General features: G+C 43.7%; 1 non-coding gene across 1 annotated transcript; it reads left to right on the plus strand.

Annotated features, from left to right (window-relative positions):
* The first annotated feature begins 20804 nt into the window (after window positions 1–20804).
* trnac-gca (transfer RNA cysteine (anticodon GCA)) lies at window positions 20805–20876 on the plus strand. The gene has a single exon. It is a non-coding gene; the product is annotated as a tRNA-Cys (tRNA).
* The last annotated feature ends 75 nt before the right edge of the window (window positions 20877–20951 follow it).

A 20951-nucleotide genomic window follows, 5' to 3' on the forward strand; every position in this document is an offset into this window, starting at 1 on the left:
TGTGTGGACTCTGTTCGGCTGCATTTAGAGCTTCTGACACACAGTGGAGCCAAATAACTGTTCATGTTCCTCCTGCATCAATGCAATATTATTCACCTGCTATAACATAACGCTTGTGGCTTCTCTCATAGCTTTATATCATTATATATGTTTTTATTTGACAAGGGATTCTACCTGATATGTGTTTTATTGTGTGTTTATCCTTGCATCATTTTGTATTTTGTAATATAAAGCAGTTTAAAAGCAACACATTTATTGCAGCTGTGTTACTCTCCATTAGTTTTACAGAGACAGTTAAGCAATGTGCTGATTAACTGTTTATCCCCAAAAATCCACTGTTCATAAAACCTTTTAATGTATTTTGATTCTCCGAGTTTAAATATGCGACAACACCAGTAGCAGGTGATGCATCCAGTCAAGGTGAAAACCTCTGGGCAGGTTTTTGGGAAATTGTTCCTTTCTGTTGAGAGACTGAAGCCGCCCACAAGCAGAACAAAATGCTTTTAAGGGGAAACCCTGGGGGCTTGGGTTCTCTTCAGCGTTTCAAAGTAGCTCAAAATAAACCCGATCTGACCTTATCACCGGGCAGACCAGGTCCAACCCGAGGGGGGGGCGGAGGAGGAGGGAGAGATATTTACTCCACAGGTCATTTTTAGGGGGTGAGCAGCTCAGAAATGCGGCTGGTATGTCCGGATTGTTCTGTATTTGATAAATAATTTCAGAAGACTATCGGCAGCACAGGCCGGGCCCCTGACCCCCGAGCTGCACCAACACAATATCTGTGTGTGTGTGTGTGTGTGTGTGTGTGTGTGTGTGTGTATTTACGCCTGTTGAACCCATTGTCTCAGGGTCTGTTATCATTATGCAGCAGTTTCCTCCGGCTGGGGTGAGGGAGAGAGACAGAGAGGGGGGGGGGGGGGGAGAGAGAGAGAGAGACGGGAATACACTCGATTATCAGTTTCTCAACAATGAAGAGTCGACAAGCTCATCGCTCCCGAGGACGACTTTCATCACAACACTTTTTATGAGCTTTCATGTCGGGCATGTCCCTCCTCTCCTCAACACAACACACACACACACACACACACACACACACACACACACACACACACACTCACACACACACACACACACACACACACACACAAACACACGCACACACACAGGCAGACTCCCACCCTGCTTATCTACCAAGCTGGTGCCCCAGACACAACCACATTACATAAACAAACAGCTGACATCATAGGCGCACACACACACACACACACACAAACAGACACACAACTGCAAGTTACTTACATTAATTTCATGGAGACTTACTCTAACATTAACCACATTTCCCACTTGCCCAACACTAACCATTAAACCCTAACGATAACCTAAACCTTGACCTCACCTTAAAATATGTCATCCCCTTAAAATGTAATGACACACAGTATGACACACACAAACACACACACACACACACACACACACACACACACACACACACACACACAAACACACACACAACTACTCTAAGCTTTCCCGTTTCTGGTCTGAAGTCACTGGGTTGGAATGTGATCAAAACAGTAAGAGTGTTTGTATGTGACGGAGAGTGTGATGTCTGGGGGGGGGGCAGAGGAGCTATGGGCGAACACACACAGTGAGAGATGTGGAGGGTAAGAGATAATATAATCACACGTACACACACACACTTACAGAAGACACACAGACAGACACATCCCCAGCGATCTGTTATCGAGCTGTAGGAAGCAGCACATAGTGAATCCACCAGTCACACACTGAATGTACACACTGAATGTACACACTGTGCTGCAGCTGTGTACATTGTAGCTACACATGATGCACTTTTATTTACTCTGCAAATCTGACAAGAGCCGGACGTGTTTGTTTTGTTCCTGGATGAACGAGAGGCTGCATGAACACACTGTGTTTATAGAGATACTGCAATTTGCTGTTTGAGCTGGAAGATAAATTATTATATAAGAGATTAATATGAGTAAAATCCCATTTATTACCAAATGTATCCACATTAATGAGTTTGATATGGCTCCTTCCCACCGCCACCAGTGTACAGTCAGGTGAGGGGGGGGAGTTTGTAGGAGGCCGGACATCACGTAGAAGCTCTTCTGCCGAAAGCAACAAAGTTTTTGTTTTACGACACATCAACACAACTTTGAAGCTCTTGAATCTCTTTGTTTTTCCCAAGTTGACATCATCTACACGTCTGGTTCCCTATGAGATATTTGGATTTGGATTTTCCGAACATTCTCCTGCTCTATTCTCACACGGGCAGGACAGGTTTCGGAAAAAATGTGAAAAGGTGAACTGACAATAGAATTGCCCATTAGATTAAAACACACATATTGTTGGTTTCTAACAGATGTATTGTGTCCAGATGTTATAAAGCCTCTCCCGTGTGCAGAGCCAGGTGAACCCTGCCCCAGTGTTAGCGTGTCGTGTGCTGCACTGTTTCCCTCCGCTCCATTTATTCTGGGTCACATTCACTAAATATTTCATGGCCCAAGTCTGGTGAAGAGCTCAAATTTAGATGTTTAAATCTGGGACGGGATCCAGAGCATCCATCAGCCGACCTGTGACCACCTTTAGTGGAATGGGAACATGAATCTGAGTCATTCTGGGGATCTCATCCATTTCCAACCATTAGCTTTACAGCTAGGGTCACAGGGTGAGCTGTTATTATCCATCACAGCCTAACCTTCTCTTTATTTAATTGTTTTATTGGCTTTTTTATTTACTCCTTATTTTAACCAAGTATTACTCAGAGTGCAGCGTTTTACAAGTGAGGACACACAGATCCAACAAACACATGAAGTTGTTTGTGTGGAGTTTCACAGTCGCCTGTTCACAAGTCCACCAGACACAGAACAGCAATTCCATTCATCTGTTTACAGTCACGTGATGAATTTAAGTTCGATATTCAGCATCAGTCTCCACCAACTCCTGAGGGAAATATCTAATAAATAGTCCACTATGTTCACCAGCTTGTTTTGGACTCTGTGTTCCCCAGGCTGCTGAATAAGAAGCATCTTATTTTTACCTTTTAAATAGCTAAAGTTGGTGTTGGCCGTTAAAGCCATCAGCTAAAAGACACTAGGATCAAAAGACATGTATTGTTGCTCTAATCATTAGCTCAGCAAAGGCCCCACCTTCTTTTCCCGTATGATAACTATCATCATAAAACTTATCTGAAGAAGGTTACAAAGTGCTTTACAACACACACGGGAACAAAAGAAACACAGAACCAAACAAAAATAATAAAGATAACAAAAGATTATAGAAAATAGTCAGATGTTTGTTGTCTTCCAGTTTCACGTCCATCACGTATTTGAAACATCATCAAAAAGTCTGGTCGCTCACTGTGAATTTTCTCGCTGTATTCTCACATATTAAGTTTTTATAGCGTCAAACATCCATTTAAAACCAAAAAGTACCAAAAAGGAAAAACCAAGTATACATCAGTGGAATAAGAACTAAGTAAAATACCAATATTTATGTGTATTTTGACTTTTTACTTTGGTAATATTCGAGGAGACACAGTTTATGGTTTATACTGTGTCCCAACAAGAGAACACGAGTACTCACTCCGTGGCGTTGCAACATGCCACAGGTGACGTCTCTTACCGTAACACCTCTCACATCAGTCTGTGACTCACCTTGATGACATCACTGCAGTGAGGTCACAGCGTCCTGCCCGGTGGACAGGGCCCGAGCGGATTACAGCTGCTGTCACACTGGTCTCAGGGCGGCTTAGGCTTGACCACGCGGGTCCGCTCCGTGTGGCTCAGCAGATTAGAATGTGTGCCACGCCGCCGGTGATGTCATGAAGTTCAGCCGTGCACATGACCTATATGAGGTGTCCTCAGTGTGTCCTCGCTGCACAGGCGTCCTCTGCAGGATGCACGGCTTCAGTTCACAGGTACTGGAAAACTGTGTGTGTGTCGTTACTCCAGATATTGACGTTAATACAATGAACACAAAGGAAATGATTCCAACATTGTTTGCAGTTTCTGAGGATCTAAGAATTGAGGGTTTTGAATCAAATCCTGTTTCAATATGGTTGCTACAAAACACAGATTTTGGTGCCTTATTTTGTTTACAGGTCAAATAATCATCTTCACTGCACATGTCTAGTCAACATTAGACTCAACTCTGGTGACAACACTATCTCTACATGGCTCTGGCTACAGGTAACGTTAGCCTGCAGTTCGCTAGTAGCTACTTCAAACTCCAGGGGAGACAATTAATGACAAGTTTGGAGTTTGGAGTATTTTTACTGTTTAAATCCCTTAATTTGTTGTAGTGGAGTAATGGACAGACTTTTGCAGTCATTCACATTTATATATTTAAGTTCAGTAACTGTAAACGGTTAAATTTCAACTTCCAATTTGCCTCAGCAATAAAAAAAAACTGTTCTTTTATTTTAGAAAATCACCTCTGGCATTGTTTAGGCACCGGTGGCATTTAGAAAAAGTTTTAATTTAACTCCTATGGTATCTGGAAAAATCCAAAAGATAACCGACCCTATTAATAACGCCAATTATACAGCAATTACATAACAGAGACTAACACACATCTGTGATATTTAATGTTATAGTTACATCAAATCTAAGCCTCCATGGACAATATGTGACGTTTGAGAGAGTTTATACCCTTGTGTCACTTTTGGAGATTATGTTTAAGTTTACTTTCTGACTTAAAGGGACTCTTACCTTTGTTGCATTTGAGAATTACAGCACATTCAAATCATCCCGCCTTCCTCCAATGCCCCACCCCCTCGTTCCCATCCGCGGTGTTTTTTTGAAGAAACTTTATTTACAAGCAGACTTACAACCTACTGCCTCCGCGCACGCACGTGAGTTTTTGTTTACCAAAGCAATGGATTCGGATTCAGAAGCACCGGTAAGTTATATACATTGATGACGCGGGCCCGAATGCGCCACAAGAAGCAGACGGGCTTCCTGTCTGTTTCCATGCAGCAAACAGACAGGTCTGTCGGCCAATAAGGTCCTTCGGTCCGAAGAATTTTATTGGTTGAAGTTTTCACTAAATATTATGAGAGTGAAATAATTGTTTGTTTTTACTCCTGGTGGGTCTGTCTTGCATTTTAGAGTGTCATTACCTTATTAATACCAATTTAACCTTATCCACAAAAAGTGTAAAAATGCAACAAAGGTAAGAGTCCCTTTAATGTTATTGTGTTGTATGATCACATATTTCTGTTGTTCAACTTTTATATACATTTGGTGTAGTCTGTTTCATAACAACATAACACAACACCCTCAACTATAGACTCCAGCTGCTACACCCGATTACACAATCCTAAGCCCCCTGGTGGAACTTCACAGTATTGATTTGATTTGCCTGAGTGAGTTTGCTGTGCACAAGGAAGTTAAAGAAAAGTAATAATAGCTCAAACTTTCCAGAATCACTTTTCCAATGAGTCAACGCCTTTAATGACTGTGCCTCAGAAGAATAATGAAGGTGATTAAATAAAACGCTGCGTTCTTCCCTTCGAGAACAACATGATGCGGAAAATGCTTGTTATGGACGGAATCTCCATCCTGTTGATTCCATCCAGCACATTCCAAATACGACAGGTCGCACTCTGTCATCTTTCCTGCAGGAAAACAGATCCGAAGGTGGAAATGCCGCTCGGCCTTCTCATGAAAGTCACTCAGGGGCGTTCCTTGGAAAAAAATAATAAAAAACAGAAGAAAGCAGCTGCTGCTATGGAACTTATCAGCAAGTCTCTGTATTTGGCCAATCAGGGAAACTCCACCGGCTCTGTGTGATAACCATCATGCAGAAGAAGGGTCGCAGCACACGGGGTCAGAGGTCGTCTTTGAAGAAATACATAGTACACTTATCCTTGAGTCTGTTTCTGATTGTTTCCCTGGATTTGAACGTCTTTGCGAGTGCAAGTTTTCACTCTCTCTTGACTTAACTTCACTTTGCAGATGGAGTCTGAGATAGAGCTGTGGGCCTCTTTTCATTTTCAAGGTCAAGTGCTTCTGAAGGATGTGATCACAACGGCCACAGGGCTGGATGATGCTTGTTTGTGCTAAAAATATAAATAAAGATAGAAATAAACATGCTCCTTTGGGGAAGTGATGTGTTTTATTATCTTTAAAGTTTCCTCTTGTTCTTTGTGTGTGTGTGTGTGTGTGTGTGTGTGTGTGTGTGTGTGTGTGTGTGTCTTGAGTTTTAGACTTTTGGAGTGAGAGCATTTTGGTCGGCCCTCACTTTCTCCCACACCTTCAAAGATCTTAAACTAAGTTTTTAAAGTTGGTGGTCAGTGGTTAGTTTGTGGTTGAGGGGAAAGGTTCGGATCAGAGAGTCAGTAGTGGTGGATGAGGTTGAGGTTTGGGAACCGCATTATGTCAGTGTTTAAAAATGTGTCAGTATATAAATGTGTTTTTGTGTGAGTGTGTGTGTGTGTGTGTGTGTGTGTGTGTGTGTGTGTGTGTGTGTGTGTGTGTGTGTATGGCACAGGGGTAAGTCCCTGTCAGAGTTGGTCACCTATTAACAGAAGTCTCGCCGGCGGGGAATTCTTTATCAGTGACATCACAGGTAGTGGACAGAGAGAGAGAGAGAGAGAGAGGGACGGAGAGACGGAGGAAAGGTTCCTTAAAAGGACAAACTGTGTTGTTTTGTTGGTTTCAGTCGTTAAACATCATCTCATCACTTCCTCAGATTGTCCTGTGGATGAGTCGACCGGGACCAGGGAGAAGAATGAACCTCCTCAGACTTCTATCTTTACTGAGTGAGTGGGAGAAAAGGCTGTTTTTCAAGATTCTTCCACAATCCACTGAAAGTTCAGATAAAGCTTAAATCCTAAATAAACACAGCAGCATTGTCACAGGAAATCTCTTTGCAGCTGATATTGGTAAAATCGAATATTCAAATAGTAACTGGCTGTTGTCTTGGCAACTCGGGTGAAATGATGCTGCAGAAGAAGGGTTTTTATCGACTCCAGCTCTGATCAGCGGTGATGGAATCATGACACCCGGGCGTACGTGCTAATGTCTTCTTCTTCTTCATTTTCACCGTCTAGACGCTGACGCCGCACCTTCTCCGGGGCGATGCTGTGACGTGCACTGAACTTCTTCTTCAGCTTTGTGTTTGAAAGAGCGACTGAAGTAGAAAGATGCAGCACTGTCACTGGTCTCTGTCGTGCTGTCTTCTGCTGCGTGTTGTGTTTCTGACGAACATCGAACATGACTCAACACTGGAAAAACCAGAAGGGCAAACATGGGACAAACCTCTGTACATCACCTCGGTGGAGAAGAGGTTGTATGAGTCAGTTTGGTTTGACAAAATGAACTTTTTTCAATCTCTAAGAGACAAGCTTTACATTTTTCTTGTTTTAAATTGAGGTGTGAACCTAAAGGCTGTAAATAAAGATGGATGACATGTCTCTACTTCCTCATGTTTTACAAAAATGGCAAAATATCCAACACATGGGTTCGGCCAATTTATGCTTTTGATGTAATTCGGAAAATTTAAAGTTAACGTGCACTTTGGCTTTTTAGTTTAGTCCATGTCCCAACTGCTAACACGGAGGAGGGCTGGTTTTATGTTTCTTGTGCAAGTTTGATTTTCTTTTAGTGGTTGTTGTGTATAACTTAGTTCAAATACACATTTATATAACACACGGTATGAGTGAGAACTGTCTCTGTGCTTTTAGACCGTTCCCCTGAAAGTCATAAAAAATCTTATCATTTCTCTGAGTGTAAAAACTGTGAATCACTGCAGACGCACCACAACACGACTGTTTGAGGGTATAAATAGAACAAGGGCTGTATAGTGTGTAGCGATGGATACGACCACATCAAGAGAAGTACACACAGACACATGACGGAGAACACTGGGTCGTAAATGTTTCGACAACACAAATGGAAAATGGGACATGTTATCTTCTGTGTAATTCATTCGATCAGACAATCTGACTAAGAGACAAATTATGTTTCCACAGTAATGAACAATTCCTCAGCCTTGTCTGATAAAACCACAGCTTCTGCCGCCGGCCAAAGGGCAGAGCTGGAGCTGCAGCAGACTGTAGACACCACACACCTTCTCCTCCTCACCTGGTGGGAGCTGCAGACACCACACACCTTCTCCTCCTCACCTGGTGGGAGCTGCAGACACCACACACCTTCTCCTCCTCACCTGGTGGGAGCTGCAGACACCACACACCTTCTCCTCCTCACCTGGTGGGAGCTGCAGACACCACACACCTTCTCCTCCTCACCTGGTGGGAGCTACAGACACCACACACCTTCTCCTCCTCACCTGGTGGGAGCTGCAGACACCACACACCTTCTCCTCCTCACCTGGTGGGAGCTGCAGACACCACACACCTTCTCCTCCTCACCTGGAGGGAGCTGCAGACACCACACACCTTCTCCTCCTCACCTGGTGGGAGGTGCAGACACCACACACCTTCTCCTCCTCACCTGGTGGGAGCTGCAGACACCACACACCTTCTCCTCCTCACCTGGTGGGAGCTGCAGACACCACACACCTTCTCCCCCTCACCTGGTGGCAGCTGCAGACACCACACACCTTCTCCTCCTCACCTGGTGGGAGCTGCAGACACCACACACCTTCTCCTCCTCACCTGGTGGCAGCTGCAGACACCACACACCTTCTCCTCCTCACCTGGTGGGAGCTGCAGACACCACACACCTTCTCCTCCTCACCTGGTGGGAGCTACAGACACCACACACCTTCTCCTCCTCACCTGGTGGGAGCTGCAGACACCACACACCTTCTCCTCCTCACCTGGAGGGAGCTGCAGACACCACACACCTTCTCCTCCTCACCTGGTGGGAGGTGCAGACACCACACACCTTCTCCTCCTCACCTGGTGGGAGCTGCAGACACCACACACCTTCTCCTCCTCACCTGGAGGGAGCTGCAGACACCACACACCTTCTCCCCCTCACCTGGTGGCAGCTGCAGACACCACACACCTTCTCCTCCTCACCTGGTGGGAGCTGCAGACACCACACACCTTCTCCTCCTCACCTGGTGGCAGCTGCAGACACCACACACCTTCTCCTCCTCACCTGGTGGGAGCTGCAGACACCACACACCTTCTCCTCCTCACCTGGTGGGAGCTACAGACACCACACACCTTCTCCTCCTCACCTGGTGGGAGCTGCAGACACCACACACCTTCTCCTCCTCACCTGGTGGGAGCTGCAGACACCACACACCTTCTCCTCCTCACCTGGTGGGAGCTGCAGACACCACACACCTTCTCCTCCTCACCTGGTGGGAGCTGCAGACACCACACACCTTCTCCTCCTCACCTGGAGGGAGCTGCAGACACCACACACCTTCTCCTCCTCACCTGGAGGGAGCTGCAGACACCACACACCTTCTCCTCCTCACCTGGTGGGAGGTGCAGACACCACACACCTTCTCCTCCTCACCTGGAGGGAGCTGCAGACACCACACACCTTCTCCTCCTCACCTGGTGGGAGGTGCAGACACCACACACCTTCTCCTCCTCACCTGGAGGGAGCTGCAGACACCACACACCTTCTCCTCCTCACCTGGAGGGAGCTGCAGACACCACACACCTTCTCCTCCTCACCTGGTGGGAGCTGCAGACACCACACACCTTCTCCTCCTCACCTGGTGGGAGCTGCAGACCCCACACACCTTCTCCTCCTCACCTGGAGGGAGCTGCAGACACCACACACCTTCTCCTCCTCACCTGGTGGGAGGTGCAGACCCCACACACCTTCTCCTCCTCACCTGGAGGGAGCTGCAGACACCACACACCTTCTCCTCCTCACCTGGTGGGAGCTGCAGGCACCACACACCTTCTCCTCCTCACCTGGTGGGAGCTGCAGACACCACACATCTTCTCCTGCTCACCTGGTGGGAGCTGCAGACACCACACACCTTCTCCTCCTCACCTGGTGGGAGCTGCAGACACCACACACCTTCTCCTCCTCACCTGGAGGGAGCTGCAGACACCACACACCTTCTCCTCCTCACCTGGAGGGAGCTGCAGACACCACACACCCTCTCCTCCTCACCTGGTGGGAGGTGCAGACACCACACACCTTCTCCTCCTCACCTGGAGGGAGCTGCAGACACCACACACCTTCTCCTCCTCACCTGGAGGGAGCTGCAGACCCCACACACCTTCTCCTCCTCACCTGGTGGGAGCTGCAGACACCACACACCTTCTCCTCCTCACCTGGTGGGAGCTGCAGACCCCACACACCTTCTCCTCCTCACCTGGAGGGAGCTGCAGACACCACACACCTTCTCCTCCTCACCTGGAGGGAGCTGCAGACACCACACACCTTCTCCTCCTCACCTGGTGGGAGCTGCAGACACCACACATCTTCTCCTGCTCACCTGGTGGGAGCTGCAGACACCACACACCTTCTCCTCCTCACCTGGAGGGAGCTGCAGACATCACAAACCTGCTCCTCCTCACCTGGAGGGAGCTGCAGACACCACACACCTTCTCCTCCTCACCTGGTGGGAGCTGCAGACACCACACACCTTCTCCTCCTCACCTGGTGGGAGCTGCAGACACCACACACCTTCTCCTCCTCACCTGGAGGGAGCTGCAGACACCACACACCTTCTCCTCCTCACCTGGAGGGAGCTGCAGACACCACACACCTTCTCCTCCTCACCTGGTGGGAGCTGTAGTCACCACACACCTTCTCCTCCTCACCTCCTCGGGGGAGTCTCCCTCTGAGCTCACGTCTGGATCTCTGCCCGCAGCCTGTCTGAACCCGACCAGCCCGGCAACACTCTTTGTTTTCTCTTACTCGACTGTACACGACAGCAGCAGCGCCTCGATAAAACCACTCTTTAATATTCATTAACTTTTAGTTTGTGAGCATTTAGCCCGAGGGGAGAATTTTCCTTTCACCCTGGTTCCCTTGTTTATTTAGGAATAAAGGGCGAAGAGTTTGTAAAGATGGACGATAAGACAACTTGCTCAATGCTCACTTGCAATAGTTTATGGGAAGTAGTTATATAGTTATATAGTTCCTTTACTATTAAAATATTTGTACTTTGGCTTTTTAAGGTATTTTTTGCTTTGAATTAAATGTTTTTTGGTCACAATTCATCTCACACCTGGTCGAACTGATTTGAAATTTAAAACTCTTTTTATGAGGATTTTCTGAAACGTCAGTGGAGACTATGAATGAAAAATTGACTTCAGAGCTGCAGGACCTGTTGAGCACCAGTTAAGAAAATAAATATTCCATTAAATCCAAAATCTCTTCACTTATTAGAATCTCTGCATCGTTTGCTACGTCCCGATAAAGTGACTTTAACTTGTGGAACAGCTATATTGGGTTAATGTAATTTGTTGTTGACTTATTGATTGAACACATTGAGCTTGTGTGAGTGTGTGGAAACTCTGGGTCAGAATGTCTAATGTCGGGCTGAGGCCTGAAAACCAGGATCCACCCAGAGAGCCTCACGCAGGTCTTATCAATGGAGCCATTGATACATGAAAGGCCAGGACGGGTGGAGCGGGTGTGTGAGAGAGCACGAGTGTCTGAGTGCGTCGGAGTGAGTGTGTGTCTGAGCGTTCGGGGGGGAAGAGATTTACGAGAACAAATCCACCAGATGTAGAGTGTGAAGCCAACTTCAGACAATCCATGTTTGCCCAGATCACGACCTGCAGACAGTTTGATTTTTTCCACGACCTGCGGACATTCGACTTCAACTTCCCTCTGCACGACCTGTCTTTACTCAATGCAACTGCAATGTTCTCCCTGTGTTGGTTTGCATTGAGCCACTGAAACAAACAGAAAACTTGTTGTGCGTAGATGCAGAGGCACACACGTAACTGGAGGACGAACACTGAGTTCCATCACAGGATGAGAAGAAGTTCTAATAACTGTTGATTGAGCTTTAATTGTTATTCTTAAATTGAAAATGCAAAAGAGTCAAATATGCAATCAGTGAGGAAAAGTCGCAAATTACACAAATTTATGTGGAATTTCAAGAGCTGATGAACCAAACAAAACTTCTATAAGTAAAGTTTCTGTTCAACAAAGCTACAGCAACACATTTATTTTGTAGGAAATGTAAAAAATTGATGTATTTACTGAATGAAAGAAGAGATCCTTTAAGTAATTAAAGTCTGTGGGTGGGTTCAGACAACAAATACATTTTGGTTAAGGGCAAGTAAATGTCACTTCCCTTAACATTAACAGACAGGACGTTTTTCTACGATTTCATCAATATGTAATGATAAGGAAATAAGGAAATGATAACTTATTTACAAAATATTGAATTCCCACTCAGTCCAAAGATTTGTAGTTTAGGTTAATTGGTGACCGAATGACTGAGTCCTGACTCTGTCCTCCTGCGACCCTCAAGGGAGACGGAAGTTTTACAATTTCCTTACATTTCAAAAGTTATATTTTAAAGTAAACATGACAATACTAAGTGAACACTACAAATCAGATTTGGAAGACTTTGGAGTCAGATCAAATCGACCCAAAGGACACAGATCTAGTTGTGGATATTTCCTGTGAATAGAAATTAAACATGTTGAGGTTTATCTCGCTAATGCTCATTACAACCTGTTCATTTACTCTCTCTTTACTGAGATCAGTGGAAATACTTGAGGACAACAGTGGTTCTGAATGGTTTTCCTCCTCCTCTCCTCCTCTCCTCCTCTCCTCCTCTCCTCCTCCTCCTCCTCTCCTTCTCCTCTCCTTCTCTCCTGGCCCGTCTGTCACCTCCTCATATCTGCCTCATCTGGTTTCCCCTTCATTCTGTGTTTGTCTGCGCTCAGTCTTCCACAGTGAGCTGGTGTTGGAGCAGCTGTCTCTGTTTTGATTTTCACTTGTTGCTCTGTGTTTTCAGCGCTACCTGAACTGTGGCTCACACTCTGTGTTCATCCGGCGAGACACACACAACCACACACACACACAAACATGCACGCACGCACGCACACACAAACACACACATACAAACACACACACACACACACACACATAAAAGAGTCTCACTCTGCATCAAACAGCAGCGACTTTGTCCACCACAGTAAATGACATCAACTTCTATTAAAGCCTTTATTCACAACATGAGAGGTAAGAAGACACTTTAATGACATAATGAAAATTACACTGAACATTAAGATGCAGCCACAGAAACATGTGGCATCAAAGTACATTCACATATTTACATAAAATAATCTTTCTTTTGGTCTTTCTTTTTTTCTTATGCCTCACTGTCTATAACTATGCACTATTACTATGGTCGTTTATTATTATGGCTTATAAAACCAAGATTAAACTGGGTAATAGTGGTTTAAATTATGAAATTATTCATGATAATATTAGATAGAAGAAGTACTGTAAAAATGTGTAAATGAAAATGTGAAAACTGTATACAATAACAATGTACACAATATTAATAATAATACATGATATAAATACTTGCAATAAAATGGAAGAAATTACTAAAATAAAAAGTCAAACCACTTCATAGACTAATAGATCAAGCTCATTTACAGCAGAACGAGTGTTTGGTGATTTGATTGTGTGGGAACACAGTTTTACTGTTTATACCTTCAAGCTTCAGATTCAAAACGATAAAAAGTGACGACAACCTTTTCTAAACACAGTTTTCGCTCTCATTTAAAAGGGATTATTTATTACTGTGATGAAGGATCATGGGATGCGTGGACAGAGTGATGCAGGCAGAAGTCAGGGATTAGGCAAAGTGAAGGATTTCCAGACGTGTCGATATTCATCCCTTGGAGGGAAGGAAAAAAGAGAAGGAGATTATCCTGATAGTTGCGTAATCTCGGTGTGTGTGTGTGTGTGTGTGTGTTGAGCAGACAGCACAATTAGTCACTCACTGAGTCGAGCCCTCGGGCTGCGAGCAGACACACACACACACACATACAGACACACACTTCACATCAGGCGTGCAGCTGCACAACGTTTCCCTGAGGAACACGACCGCTGATGAAAGAGAAGCCGTGTCACTTTTTCAACTTTGGTTTAATGGGTTTCTTGGATTTTCCCTTTTTCTCTCCCTCCCTCTCTCCTTGTCTCCTTTTTCCTTGTCTCCTATTCCATTTTTTGTGCCCTGTCTCCTTCTCACACCTTTCTCTTTTCCCCTTTATTCGTTCTTTCCCCTGCTCCCTCTTTCTTTTGTCCTCCTTTAATCCTTCAATATAAACTTTGTGTCTTCGCTCCTTGTCTTTTCCAGTGCTCAATATCATCTACACCTCCCTCATTCCTTGATCTTCCTCTTTCCTCCTTTCCTTCCCTTCCCCTTATCTCCTTCTGTCTTTTTCCCTCAATCCTTCCTCCCACCTTCTCTGATCTTCTCCTCCGATCTTCCATCTCCCTCCTTCTTCCATCTCCAATCCCCAAACCAACCTTGTTTCCTAACCTCTATAATCTAATTTAAGCAGCTAGACCCATGATGTCATTCTTTTTCTCCATCTGTTTTTTCCAGCGTCTCTCTATCCCTCTCTTTTTCACTCATTAACTTCTCCAGGGATTAGGTGGTGATGTCAGTGCACTTGATTCTCTCTGTTTCTTCCATTGTCTCAGAGCAGTAAATCCCCTCGATCTGTATCTGTGAGGCTGGAATCGTCTTTTCCATAATGTGAACTACAATAGACGTGTGTGTGTGTGTGTGTGTGTGTGTGTGTGTGTGTGTGTGTGTGTGTGTGTGTGTGTGTGTGTGTGTGTGTGTGTGTGTGTGTGTGTGTGTGTTCAACAGTAGTCGTTAAACACTCAACAAAAAGGGACCAGTGAGTCAACAATGGACATTTTTGAGGTCGACTGTTGGTCATTTTCTAAAAGCAAATTAATGTAAAAATACTAATAGCATCTTTAGCAAAAGTCAGAAAGTCAGATTTTCTATTTCTCTATTTCTCTGTATCTCTCTCTCTCTCTCTCTCTCTCTCACACACACACACACACACACACACACACACACACACACACACACACACACACACACACACACACACACACACACACACACAAACTTCAAGTGGAGCATCAACTTCTCAGCATCAGTTTTAGCCAACAGATTTACTTTACGGACTCATATGAGGTCACTGTGAACTTGAACTTTGACCTTTTACCACCAAAATCGGATCAGTTCATCTTTGAGTCCAACTGAACATTTGACCACATTCCTTCAGGCGTTCTTGAGATATCTTGTTCAGAAGAAAAGGATCGACTGATGGATGACCCACTGAAAATATAACAAACAGCCAAAAATTTCTACTGGATTTAAAAACAGTGAATGTATTATTTTTTAAATGTGTGTGTGTTTGTGTATGTTTGTGTGTACCAATCTGATAATGACACACACACACACACACACACACACACTCACAAACATCCTAAACAGCTTCTTGATCTACGTGGGCTCGTATGAAGATCAGAATTGCCATTATTATCGGATTCAGAAGATTAGCACACACCTGCATGGCAGCACATTAGAGAGCTCTCAGATTGGTGTGTGCCTGTGTGTGAGTGTGTTTGTGTGTGTGTGTGTGTGTGTGTTTAAATGTGTGTATTAATGCGCATCACACACTAAACCCCCTTGAAAGGCAGCGGGATGAAAAGAACTTTGGCCATTTGAACCTCTTTAACTTCCAGCTTCCTGTTATTACTCGGCTCCCACTGATCACTTCCTTCATGAAGGACAAAGCAGCCGAGGACACTGACACTATATTCCCTCGGATGGTTCATCTGCTGGTGTGAAGTCTCTCCGACGTACAGACGGATGTAAACAGGAAACCGTGGAAGTGACAGAAACGTGGACGATGAGAGAATCCAACGTTGAGCACAGACTCATAGTTCTCTTATCTTTTACTGTAAAGAAATTTAAAGTAAGATAAAAAAATAGGAGGTTATCTTCCATTTTTATTACCTGTGTTACCAGGAAACTGTGGTTGGTGGTTGTTGTTATGACCATCACATCAGCTCCAAGCATTAATAGTTACTTAGTTCCTTAGTTTATGTCTAAAGTTGGATGACATGACAGCTCCCCCGGTGGCTGGCCGCAGTATAGGTCATAAACCCCACCTCCTCCATGTTAGTGGATTTGCCAAACTAAAAAGTAAAAATACATTCTCAAGGAAGGTTTCTGTCCTTTGAGGAAGTTATAATCACACAGATGTGTAAATGTCAATTTTTCCCTATATGTATTTGATAATGTAAAAACTGAATGAAATAAATTACAGCTGAGACTGACTCGTGATTGGTAGAGAGTGAGTGGCTCAATCAGGAAGACAGCATTTGTGTCCAGCATATTTTTGCTTCATATCAGGACAGTACGATTAAGTAGAGATGCTTCAATCATCTTTATATACAGTCGATGGTCCTGCCAGCACATAGGCACAGTATATACACACGTCTGCAAAATATATCAAACACCAAAATTACAACCAGAAATCCTACTGTAGGGAGGGAGAGAGACAGATACCTTTACAGTGTACTGTATATATGTGAGGTAAAACAGAGATATTCAATTAAATTGAATTATGGGAAATCGTTTGACTCGTTTTTGCGTAAATTCTGCAAACTAACAAACCAACAACCTCCTCGGTAGCAAACATGTGCACAAACAAATTATGTCGAAATGCAAACACACACACACTGACACGCCTCCTCCTCTTCTTCAGGATTAACATTTATAAGTTTGTATATAGTTTCTGGCAGGAGTACACTCACACACACACACAGACACACACACGAGAAGCAGCACCCACACGGGAGTATTAATATCAAAGAATGTAATGAGCGCGCAGGAAGTCCCGTAAATCAGATGGTGTTTGTGGAGGCCGAGTGGAAACCCGACGCCCTTATTACCTTATCACAAGCTGTAGGAACAGGTTGGCTTGTCGCTGTGTGTGCGTGTTGCCTGGTTAGACTTTAAGAGAGAAGGTGCATTCCAGAAATAGTTTGAGCTCACAGTCATTTTCTACTCCAGTCTCTCTCTCTCTCTCTCCCTCTTTCCTCTTACATCTTTCATTAACCCCCTCACCTGCCTTCCAGTTCTGACCCATTTTCGTATCCTCCCCTCTTTTTCTGGGAATAGTGAGACACGTCTGATACTGTCACGCTGCCCAGAGAGTCAGAACATTTCTGATTTCCTGCATTTTGTCTGTAAATCTCTCCATAAACTCGTGGGATTCCTCTTCATGATTTAAGGGGAAGTTTCCTTGATATTAATAGACGGTAATCTCATAATAATCCCTCAATGAAAAAGGTGTTTGAAGCTGTGATCCACTGTTGTGTTGCATGAGAGCGAAGTGACTCACCTCAGTCTGGGGTCGAACATCAAGTCACTGCAGACACACCCAGAGTCTGTGAGTCAAGTCCTGTAGGTTGAATCCAGATCAGGTTACTACTCTTTAACCAATGTGCAGCTCCACGGAGGCGTGTTGCTTTCACCTGAGTGAATACCAGACGAAATTATTTAAAACATTTAGTTTTTTGCTGTTTTATTATGTTTTATTCATCTGCAGTTTTACAATGGGCTACAAGAGCAAAAAGAAACGTGTGCAGGCTTCACGGTTTTGATTTAATGTCCAACCATATCAGTCCTCAAGATTTTTATCATCAAGATCCATAAATCATTCTCTGAGAAACCAAGAGATATATTAAGAAAACGTCAGATCTCTCACGATGATAAAGAAAATGAAAAAAAAAAAATCCTGGATCCAGCTCAGAATGTAATGGTTTCTTCCTCGGGTCATATGCAGTAAAAATAAAGAGAAACAAATAGGATTCACAGTATTTCTTTACTTGAAGCAAATCTCCGAACCCTGTTTGTTCTGGATAATGAAAACAAAGTCCGGGCAGCAAACACTTCTTCTCTCAACTCCTGCGTCTGTTCACACTAGGGTTGCAAAATTCCGGGAATATTCAAAGTTGGAAACTTTCCATGGGAATTAACGGGAATTAATGGGAATATACGGGAATTAACGGGAATAAATGGGAATATACGGGAATTAACGGGAATAAACTGGAAATTGTGGGTAATTTATACTAACCTTGTCATATACAGACATAAATATAAAAATTTTGTTTTGTCATAGGCTGATTTGAGCCCTGAGGAAACTTTGGGCACTTGACTATATGCTTCTGCATCGTTGTGTCATTCTTAACATAGGTCTTTGCACAGTATTTGCAAATGTACACAGCCTTTCCTTCTACATTGGATGGGGTGAAATGTCTCCACACATGAGATAGTGCACGTGGTATTGTTCTGTAAAATAAGATGAGAAAAAAGTTTGTAAAAAAACACTAATGCAATGACAGAGATATAAATAGTTAGCCAAACAATTGGAATCGTCTGTAAACATATTTTACAATTGATGGATAAATGAATGGAAATAGGCTAGATGAACAGATGAACAATCCTCAATCCGCATGCTAATATATTTTGCCCAGTAATATCATGGAAACTTACCTGACTAGTCCTGCACACTACAGCAGGCCTCAATAGTCCTGCTGTAGAGTGAAGGATGCTGGGAGTTATCTGTGCATGTGATGGAAGAATGCTCAGTGGAGGGTTGAAACTCAACGTGCAGCGTGTGCTGCATTCCATACATCTTTAAAATAGAGTTTTGAATGATGTTTTTTATTGCTCAGCGTTTAATTTGCGTAGTTTTTTTTTTTTTCAAAATTCCCGAGCTAAACTTCCCATGGAAACTTTCTGTCCCTTTGCAACCCTAGTTCACACACAGAAATGATTTCCAGTGTAAAACGGCCGAAGCGCAGACAACCTACTTCAGAGGCTTTTCAAACTTCTCGTGTTTACCTGCAGTCTGAGCTGCATTCAGGACAAGGACCCTGACTATGTGGGGGTCATACACACCCAGTGTGGAGCCGCCTGTGTGTGAATGGATGAATGTGTCCTGAAGTTCATATTCCTCCTGCGCTGACGCACTTCCTCTTCTCCAAGCATCCGTACGGACTATTCTTAGCTGCTCGGTAAAAACCACAACTGTGCAAATTTACACAGAAAAACCACCAGAACTTCCCCACATGGTAAATTTAGGGAAGTGTCTCTCCATCGAGCGTGTGTGATGTGTGCGTTAGCGTCTGGCGTACGTGCCGTCTGAGCCCCGGCTGTGTGCACACGCACGCTCACACCAGCTTGTGCTTTTTCCCAAATTAAGAGCTCGGGTCCTCGTGGGTTTTTGCTCTGTTTGCCCCCACGCTGGGGAAATAACCTCGACTGGAAAGAGCAGCGGTCGAGCTTCACTAGAGGTCGTTCATCTTGGAATAGGAAAATGGGAAACACAGGTGCAAGGAGGCTTCTCAGTAAATTCAGGTTTCTCACTCTGCAGCCATGAAGCTGCAGGAGAATCAGAAGGAGGCAGAAGCCGGATTCTGCAGGATTCCTCGGGACTGTCGTCTCCTCACTGCTGCTGCAGAGACTTTACTTACACCGCACTCTCTTTCACCACATCCCTAACACAACATTGACTCTTGCTTTGTGGTTCAGATGTTCTACAGGACACAGATATAATCTAAATATGAATTACTGCAATGCACCTTTGCACAAGTGCTGTCTTTGTTCAATGAGTTTAGCACCAAATTTAATGTGAGGTTACACATCAAATGTGTGGTTTTAAAACTGGTTTTCTAGCTGTATAATTATTACCTCTGTATATTTGCATCAGTTTTTTGGGTTTGTTTGCAGAAGTGTGTAATAACTACCAGGGAAGAAGCCCTCAGGAAGCTTTTTTTTTTTACATTTCAAGATAGAAGATCCAATGATTCATGGATCTAGAAGAAAAATCATATTTAGGGAACTGATTTCTATGACTTGAATTTAAGGGGAACTTCTGGGCCTTGGCCGACGTTTGCTCTCTACTTAGCGTCATTATTACGCTTGAAAAGGAGGAACTGCTGCATCTGAAGTCTGTCAATTTATTAAATATAATATCTTGATGTATTGTCCATCATCCTCGCCTTATTCTGGTTCAAGGGAAGTTTTAAACCCGAGCAGGGAATTTGCCCCCGAGGGCGGCAGAGCGTCGAAGGTGCTTCCCCGTCTCAAGGCCCTCATTTGTTTTTACAACGGAAAATCCTGTCAAAGTTTCACAGCTCGAATTTTCAAACAACTTAGATCAACGCTGCTCAGCACTGAAAAGAAAAGACTCATTCATTTCTGTATGTTTCTTGTCTTTTTAAATCTTAATTGCTGACTTGAACATCCTCTGGAGGCCATGTTAAATGTACATGTATACTCTTATACCTTGTTTCCAAAGTGTATTAATTCTCCGTAATCTCTATTTAATTCAATTCAGTCAATTGACAAGGAATTGTATAATCAAATATAAACTTGTTCAATCAATTTAGCACAGTGTAAATTTCAATAATGTTATTTTGGTAAAAATAAAATCAATCATTGTTAAATAAATGTGTGGGAGTATATTGATAGTTATCGACATAAAAAACATTTGTTATCAATCAATCAAATTTGATTTGTATAACCCATATTCACAAATCACAATTTTTCTCATAGGGCTTTAACATGGTGTGACATCCTCTGTCCTTAACCCTCAGCAAGAGGAAGGAAAAACTACTAAAAACCCTTTTAACAGGGTAAAATTATGTAGACCGCCAAAAATTTGGAGGTACAGAGCTGAGTTTTTATTTTTAAAGAGGATTAATATGATGTTTTTCTGAAAAGAGTACAGCTACTAAAATTCACTCATAACTTTATTATGCCATAAGATGTAATGTATAAGAGACTGAGCTACAGACACAGGGGGTATAGCTCAGTGGTAGAGCATTTGACTGCAGATCAAGAGGTCCTCAGTTCAAATCTGGGTGCCCCCTCTATATTGTTTGCTATATATCTCTATTACAACCACATTTGCAGATAGACATGAGCATTTCAAAAGCTGGTAAACC

The sequence above is a fragment of the Limanda limanda genome, chromosome 2, assembly GCF_963576545.1.
Source record: "Limanda limanda chromosome 2, fLimLim1.1, whole genome shotgun sequence".
Lineage (NCBI taxonomy): Eukaryota > Metazoa > Chordata > Actinopteri > Pleuronectiformes > Pleuronectidae > Limanda > Limanda limanda.